A 9,621-nucleotide genomic window follows, 5' to 3' on the forward strand; every position below is an offset into this window, starting at 1 on the left:
TATAAAATCGTATCAATATTGAGATATTGTGATCAACCAGTCACTGAAGTGCAAATGATAGAGAAAACACTCTCTACATTCCATGCTAACAACATTGTATTGCAACAGCAATACCGTGAAAGAGGCTTTGCAAAATATTCTGAGCTTATTTCTACATTATTGGTTGCTGAAAAGAATAATGATCTTCTGTTGAAGAATCACAACCTAAGACCAACTGGGTCTCAAGCATTCAATGAAACAAATGCTGTAGAAAGCTCAAATCCACCTGAGACAAATGTTGCTCATAGAGGTGGACGTGGAAAATATAATAACCGTGGCAGAGGTCGTGGAAATTTCCGTGGACGTGGCCGTGGACGTGGTTATGGCCGTGGTAGAGGCCAATTTCCCCCTAGAAACAACACTCAAAGGGGGCATCAACAAGGAAACAAAAATCAAGCCACCACAAAAGGAAAAGACACATGTTATAGATGTGGCATGACTGGACATTGGGGACGTACTTGTCGTACGGCCAAACATCTGGTAGAACTATACCAGGCTTCCATTAAAGGGAAAGAAAAACATGCCGAAACAAATTATGTTAATGAAGAAAATGTCCCTGGAATTAGCCTTGATGTGTCTGATTTCCACATAGACAATGGTGAAGCTGGTGGTGAATTTATCTTTGGAGAGAATAATCATGTTTAGATAATTCATCAATTACTATGATATGTATTATGTTTTCATTATGTACTTTTCTTGTATGTTTTTTTTTTCATGTTCAAGTTATATACTTTTAATTTTTCATCATTAATAAAGTAAGTCCAGTTTAATTATCTTAAACTAATCTTATACTTATTATTTTATGAAGATATGGATCTGCCCGAAGTTGGTTCCAAATTTCAATGCCTTTTGGACAGTGGAACAACACACACTATTCTGAAGGATAGAAAATATTTTTTAAAGTTAAAATTATTTCAAGCAAATGTTAATACCATTTCTGGGTCAGCCAAGCTAATAGAAGGTTCTGGAAAAGCTTGCATAATACTCCCAAATGGAACAAAATTAATCATTAATGACGCTTTATATTCGAGTAAATCTCGAAGAAATCTTATAAGTTTTAAAGATGTGCGTCAAAATGGTTTTCATTTAGAAACAATGATAGTGGATCAAAAGGAATATTTATGCTTCACGGCAGAAAAACATGGCAAGAAACATGTGTATGAGAAATTGCCAGCATATTCTTCAGGGTTATATCATATAGATATACGACCAGTTGAAATAAATTCGATATCTAACCAGAAGTTAGATAATAAGAATCTGCTAAATTTATGGCATGATCGTTTGGGTCATCCTGGTACAGGAATGATGCACAAGATTATAGCAAATTCAGTAGGACATTCAATTAGGAATGTCAAAATCCCTCGATCAGATGAATTAACATGCTCTGCATGTTCACTTGGCAAATTAATAATAAGGCCATCTATGAACAAAATTGCTACTGAATCTCCAACATTTTTAGAGAGGATTCAAGGAGACATTTGTGGACCAATTAATCCTGCATGTGGACCATTCCGATATTTTATGGTATTAATTGATGCCTCAACTCGATGGTCACATGTAAGTCTCTTATCCAGTAGAAATGTTGCTTTTGCAAAACTCCTTGCTCAAATTATTAAACTAAGAGCACAATTTCCAGACCATACAATAAAAAGAATAAGGCTTGACAATGCTGGGGAATTTACATCCCAAACATTTAATGATTATTGTATGTCGATTGGAATTGTTGTAGAACATCCAGTAGCTCATGTTCATACACAAAATGGACTTGCTGAGTCATTAATTAAGAGACTACAATTGATTGCAAGGCCATTATTGATGAGATCAAAATTGCCTTCATCTGCTTGGGGTCATGCCATAATACATGCGGCAACTCTAATTAGATTGAGACCAACTGCTTATCATAAGTTCTCACCACTACAATTAGTTTTTGGTCGAGAACCTAATGTCTCACATCTAAAAATTTTTGATTGTGCGGTGTATGTTCCTATTGCTCCACCCCAACGAACAAAGATGGGTCCACAAAGAAGGCTGGGAATTTATGTTGGGTTTGAATCACCCTCCATAATTAAATATCTTGAACCAATGACCGGTGATTTATTTACGGCCAGATTTGCCGACTGTCATTTCAATGAGACAGTATTCCCAGCCTTAGGGGGAGAGAAAGTGCACCCACGAAAAAAAAGAAATAGAAATCATTTGGAATGCAACACAATTGTCAATGTTTGATCCACGAACAAATATGTGTGAACAAGAAGTTCAGAAAATTGTTCATTTACAAAGCATTGCAAATCAGCTGCCTGATGCATTTATAGATGCAAAGAAAGTGACAAAATCACATATACCAGCTGAAAATGCCCCTGCACGAATTGAAATTCCATCTGGTGATAAGATCACTGAAAATGAATCTCTAGCACGCCGAAAGCGTGGAAGACCACTTGGTTCAAAAGACTCTAAACCAAGAAAATTAAAAAGACCTGATGAGATCAACAACATTCCCCTTACGGAAGGTCAAGAAAGACAAAGTACAGATGAGAATAGAGAAAAAGATGATAATCCGAAAGGGGATGAACAAGATGACCATGACATCGATAACAATGAAACTTCAATAAACTTTGTTTCTACCAGGAATTATTGGAATAGAAATGATGTTATCGTAAATGAAATATTTGCATATTCCATTGCAATTGAAATGGCATCTGACGAAAATGATAGTGAACCAAGAACAGTGGAAGAATGTCGTTGCAGGCATGATTGGCCAAAATGGAAAGAGGCAATGCAGACAGAGTTAAAGTCACTCGAAAAACGAGAAGTGTTTGGAAAAATAACCCTTACACCAGAAGGTGTAAAGCCAGTTGGATACAAGTGGGTATTTGTGAGAAAACGAAATGAGAAAAATGAAATTGTTAGATACAAGGCAAGACTTGTAGCCCAAGGTTTTTCTCAAATTCCAGGGATTGATTATGAGGAGACATATTCTCCCGTAGTTGATGCAACTACGTTAAGATTTCTGGTAAGCTTGACAGTCTCAGAAGGACTAAAGATGCGATTAATGGATGTAGTAACCGCATATTTATATGGGTCACTCGATACAGATATTTATATGAAAGTCCCAGATGGATTAAAATTACCAGAAAACCACAAGCCTAGACATTTACTTTCCATAAAATTAAAAAGGTCACTTTATGGATTGAAACAGTCTGGGAGGATGTGGTATAATCGTCTTAGTGAATACCTTATGAAAGAAGGGTTCAAGAATAATCAAATCAGTCCTTGTGTTTTCATTAAGAGATCACAATCCGGGTTTGCAATTGTTGCAGTTTATGTTGATGACTTGAATATCATTGGAACCCCAAATGAACTTGAAAGAACTGCAAAATACTTGATGAAAGAATTTGAGATGAAAGACCTTGGACAAACTAAATTTTGCCTTGGATTGCAAATTGAGCACTTAAATAATGGTATTTTCGTCCATCAGTCTAACTACACCGAAAGAGTGTTAAAACGTTTCTTCATGGACAAAGCGACCCCAACAAACACCCCGATGATTGTTCGGTCTTTGACTATGAAATATGATCCATTTAGACCTCGAGAGGAAAACGAGGATGTCCTTGGTCCTGAAGTACCATATCTAAGTGCAATTGGGGCTCTAATGTATCTAGCTAACAATACTAGACCAGACATAGCTTTTTCTGTGAATTTGTTAGCCAGGTTTAGCAACGCACCAACGAAGAGACACTGGAAAGGAGTAAGACACTTACTACGATATCTACGAGGAACAAAAGATCTTGGTTTGTTTTATCAATCAAGGCAAGATGCCACCCTCATCGGATATGCAGATGCTGGATATCTATCAGACCCACAAAACGCCAAGTCACAAACTGGATATCTGTTCACCTATGGTGGAACTGCAATTTCTTGGAAATCAACAAAGCAAACCTTAACTGCGACATCATCAAATCATGCTGAGTTGATTGCCCTTTATGAAGCAGGACGTGAGTGTGTATGGCTAAGGTCAATGATCGGCAATATCCAAGAAGAATGTGGGATGAAAGAAGTAACTAAAAGTCCAACCATCATTTACGAAGACAATACTGCATGTATCGCACAAGTAACTGAAGGATATATTAAAGGTGATAGGACTAAACATATATCCCCAAAACTGTTCTTTACACACGATTTGCAGAAGGAAGAGAAGATAAATGTCCAACAGATCCAATCATCTGATAATCTTGCAGACTTGTTTACTAAGTCCCTACCTTCGAAGAGTGTTGAGCGGTTGGTCCACAAGATTGGGATGCGTCGTCTTCATAAACTATGTTAAAATCAGGGGGAGCATTATATGCACTGCACTCTTTTTCCCTTCGATCAGGTTTTTATCCCAATGGGTTTTTCCGGACAAGGTTTTTAATGAGGCAGTATACTAAAGCATATAGTAATATATTGTTGTACTCTTTTCCCTTAGCTATGGCTTTTATCCTAAAGGGTTTTACCTAGCAAGGTTTTAACGAGGCAACATATACCCTATTCTGTATGGACATTCAAGGGGGAGTGTTAAGAGTTAATTAATTTAGTCAAGGTGTGAATGTCCACACTCCAATTTCTTCATTACATTTAATGTAGTAGCCAACCCTAATTGCCACCCTCTAAGGTTATAGCCCACAATGTAATAGTGGTTTTTACTACTATAAATAGCCATGTAATTTCACTTGTATGATACACAAAAATATTACCAAGAGTAATACATAAAAGTAGTAATACTTCTCTTATTACCTTCTTCTCTTAATCCTCTAATTTCTATATATTTCATAACAGTTAGATCTTTTTCGTCAAAAAAGAAAAAATTGTTGAACTTTTTAGATTGGCACAAAATGCTACTCTTTCGATTCATGCTCATATCTTATGCATGATGTATTGATATTGTCGGATTTTAATTTTAAACTATTCCTTTAATAACATGATTCTGCTCCGTGGTATAACAAATACTCAAAATTTAATTCGATATCAACAAATTGGAGAAAGGATAACATACAATCATCATACTCCTTTTCGCTCAATTATACCTTTTTTGGTAGGTTTATTATGTTATCAAACATCTAAATTTTGTTAAAAACGTGAATTATAGCCTTTAATTTTAGGAAATTTTTAACTTTTTAAAACTCAAAATGATGCTTTCCACGGATCCTACAAGAACATAGGATACTACTTTATAAACCGGATTCTATCAAAACTCTATAGTTAAGCGTATTTAGCCAAGAGTGGTACTAAGATGGTCGGGACTCGGTGACCTCTTGGAAAGTAGTCCTCGTGTTAACGTTGTACCCCTTTGTTTGCCAAATTTTGAAAATTTTTCCCTTTGTAATTTCTGCAGCCTAAAAGAAAACTTATTGGTATCGGACACAACTTTTGTCATTGACTCAAAATCATCTTAATTGAACTCCTAACCTCAAGGTTGGAAGGTGACAATCTTACCAATAGATCAAGTTTAGCTTGGTTATCTCACAACTTTATGTGACCTACTATTTGGCACATAGGACTATAGTAGGGGTGAGTATATATATTATATATCAAGGTACCTTGTAGTTAAAATTCGTGGAACCGGAACCAAAATTTGTTACAACAGATTCCTTAAAATGAGAATTGGAACCAAAACTTGTTGAACAGGTTTCGGAACCAATTTTGGTTCCTCGTCTTTTAATATATTTATTAATAGCGATTCCTTGTCTTTTAATATATTAAAGAAAATATATTTATTAATAGCTTTTTGCAAAAGTATTTTAAATAAATTTGAATGGTCACTAATTTATAACGTTTACAACTCGTAAACATAATAATAAATTAAGCCAAAAGTAGTTTACTTTTTTAGCAAATTCAATTAAATTTATACATATATTTATATTTGTTATATTTATATTTATTAATATTGGGCTTGAATTGGTGTTTAATTTTTACATAAGTGAATATTTTATCAAGTTAGGGAACTTTACAGTTTTCGGTTCAAAAAACTAAGAGTATGAGCTTAAATGGAAACTTATTGCAATAGGTCTTCAATTTTACAACCTATAACCAGAACCGAAATTAAACCCGTAGTTCCTAACAAGATCTAGTTCCAATTCATGGTACCTTGATTTTTTTATATGATTTTGCAGCCCCAGGCCATACACAGGGTCTCAAATATTAAAAAATGATATGATACTACTCCATCCCTCTGCTTTTGTAAGTGTCTTATTGGGAGTTTTGGCACTATATATAATTCACTAGGCCTACTTTGATCATTGTTTGTGAATTATAGTGTTGTGAGCACTCGTTGGAATCGTTCAATAAATAGATTTTTTTTATCATCCAATTGTTATGATATATAGTATTGATAATTTAAGATATTATAGGTCAAAGTTTTACATTGACATATATACCATGTTGCTATGGATACATAAAATATATAGGGGAAATTATCAATGGTACACCCAAGGTTCAGACTTTTATCAATGGTACACCTACTTAACTTTTGTTTATCAGCGGTACACCCTAGATTTCACACACTCATCTACAGTAACCCTAATGTTAATCAAACGTTAATAATTAAACGTTAATTTTGGTTTTTTCGATTTTTTTAACTTAAAAAACTCCCTTTTTTTTCCCTCTTCACTTTCCCTCTTTTATTTTAACTAACCCACCCACCCCCTCTAATTGTATATATTGTTTCCCTCCCTCATTTTTTTCCCTCTTCACTTTTTTCCTTCTTCAATCGAATTTCCCTCGTTACTTTCTTTTTTCTTTTTTTTTTTTTTTTTTTTTGAATCTGAATGGCTTCTTCTGGCATGGGGTCTTCTAGCAACAGGAATGGTAGGGGTTTGTGGTTCAAATCAGTTAATTGCAATTGTAACCATATTTCAACCATTTAGACAAAAATTCATATACTACCAAAAACCAAACAATTTTAAGTGAAATTCAAAAATTTAAAGGTTCAGATCAACACTTACCTTTAACAATCAAGAATGAAGTGCAAAGTTCCCATGAATTTTGTTCCAAACGCGAGTCAATTTAGGCACCTCACAGAAGCATAAACAGAGGAGAGACTGAGAAGGAAGAAGAAAACGAACGATCTTCTGAATTAGGGTGTTTTTAATTTAGGTAGTTGGAGTTTGGAGGGAGAGATTTCATGTATGTGGGCTAGGGGGCAATTTAGTAATTTATTCCATTTTCATAAAACTAACCTAAATTAATGTTTAATTAACGTTAGGGTTACTATAGATGAGTGTGGGAAACCTTGGGTGTACCAATGATAAACAAAAGTTAAGTAGATGTACCATTGATAAAAGTCCGAACTTTAGGAGTACCACTGATAATTTCCCTAAAAAATAATGGTCGGTGTAAAATCACTAGTTCTAAACAACCGATATCAACAAAAGTGTTATAATTTGATGAAGGATTTCAACACCTTAATTGAACCATGTAATGCCTAGCTAGTGTTGGTGATTGGGACCATCATTTACAAATCTTGACCATCATTTCAATAGATTTTACAAGTACCCATGTCGTAGGATTAACTTGTTTTTCAGACTTTATAACCCTTTTGGTACGCCTAATAATATATATGATTTTAAACCAACTTTTATTATCACAAAAGACATCTTTATAAAAAAATAATATTTGATTTGAAATCGTGGATTATAGCCTTTACTTTTAAATATTTTAGACTCATGTTCGAGACTTTATAAATCTTTTGTGCAGAATACTTTAATTGGGTTCCAAAGAAACTAATTTTATGATTCCAAGACACTCCACACTTCCAATTTAATTTTGATTTTTTTTTTTCCAAAATTAGTCCAAAAACGTGAATTATAGCTTTCAATCTTAAAGAATATTTGCCTTTTTCAAACCCAGAAAAGATAGAAGATGAGGTGCTTCTCATGGATCCCAAGAGACCATGGGAAGCCACCTAAGTGATTGGAATCATCTATTTTACTTTTTAACTATCTATTCAGTTTGTTTTGTACACAATTATCTGAAGAATAATTCAAAAGTTAAAGCATTCGTAAGTCGTAACCCATGAAAACATTTACATGCATACTTAATTAATGGAAATTCCAAAAGATTATTACAAACTAGTGACTGAATTACAAATCACATATGAATATGATACATTATTATAAAATCATGTAAGATGTAAACATGAAGAAGTGAGTCATCAAGAGGGCCACGACCTACGTTACATGCATGCCATGCATGAATACATGCCTATCTTCTCACGTGAAAACTGCATCTTTGTTTCCCTTCTTCCATATCCAGTTTTACTAAAATCTGTTACACCTACCTTTTTAAACGCTAAAAAACAACCAGCATAACAACCATCCTGTAATTCAAAAATTAAATTAATGTTAAAAGAAAATGTTATTAGTAACTAGCAAGGAGAAAATTTAGTATAAATAAGCTAGGATATTACAAACACAAATTGTAAAAACATAGATCTATAAAAAATCTCCTAAAATTATTTGTTGTTTACCTTACAATAAACCCGATCGATCATTCAATCTTTAGATCTACCTTCAACCAGCCAACAAATCCGACACCCAATCGAATCTCGGCCCGTCCGAATTCACGTTTTCTCGATCAACGTTGTGGTTTTGGACCACTTGATTGTTGTTGTAGACCTTGTAGTAGTCACTAATACTAAGCATCCTTAGAGTCTCCAAAAACTCTAATTTTAATTCTTGAGGCCTTCCCGTTGGTGGGGCCCTACTATTAGTACTACTACTAGGAAGTTGAAGTTCCCATAAAGTCGAGGTGGGCGTGGGAGTAGTATTGGACATCCTAGGGCGTCCAATCACGCCCACCTCACGTCCGCCACTAGTGCTGCTATTGTGAGTAGCAGCATTAGTGGCGGACAATGATGGCTCAGCAGGCGGGGCCTGTAAATCAAGTTGTTGAGTACGGAGGGCTAGTCGGACCCACTTAGGGACGTGGGCCATTGGCTCAGCTCGAAGTTGCTTCAACGAGTGGGCGAAAAAGCAGATTGGACGGGTGCAACGGTTACCTGCATTGCAAAATCGGGTTCGGTACTTGGTTGGGTGGAGCCAGTACTCGAACACGCCGTGGGCGTATTCGCAAAGCTCGCCCCTTGGGCAGTTTCCGCTTGAGGCCCGATAATCCGGGCAGGAAACTGCCACGTAGAGCACCTTCTTAAGGTCACGCCTTCTAGCCCGTTCGCCTTGGTGGGCGTACGGGCAGACGGTCCAGTCATGTGCCCTCATCAAAGGGCACCTCTTGACCTTGAAGTTGTACATTCTGAACTCATCCGACTCGAAATTATCGGGTTCAAAGTCTGTATCAGCAAACGGGTTTGGGTATCGGGTTCGGTTATTGTAGGCGTTGGAGTATTCTCTTAACATGTTCTCCACGTCTACTCTATACATGTTTCCCTCTTTAGCTCAAACAAATAATGCAGAATTGTTTTTTTTTTTTTTTTTTTTTTTTTGAAACTTTAGAAGATGATAGAAAAAATGTAGTATAGAATAAATGATGTTACTATGTTAGAAATGATTGAGAAATCGATCCATGACGATGAAGATGAACATACAAGGAATG

Source organism: Chenopodium album, chromosome 5 (assembly GCF_948465745.1).
Source record: "Chenopodium album chromosome 5, dcCheAlbu1.1, whole genome shotgun sequence".
Lineage (NCBI taxonomy): Eukaryota > Viridiplantae > Streptophyta > Magnoliopsida > Caryophyllales > Amaranthaceae > Chenopodium > Chenopodium album.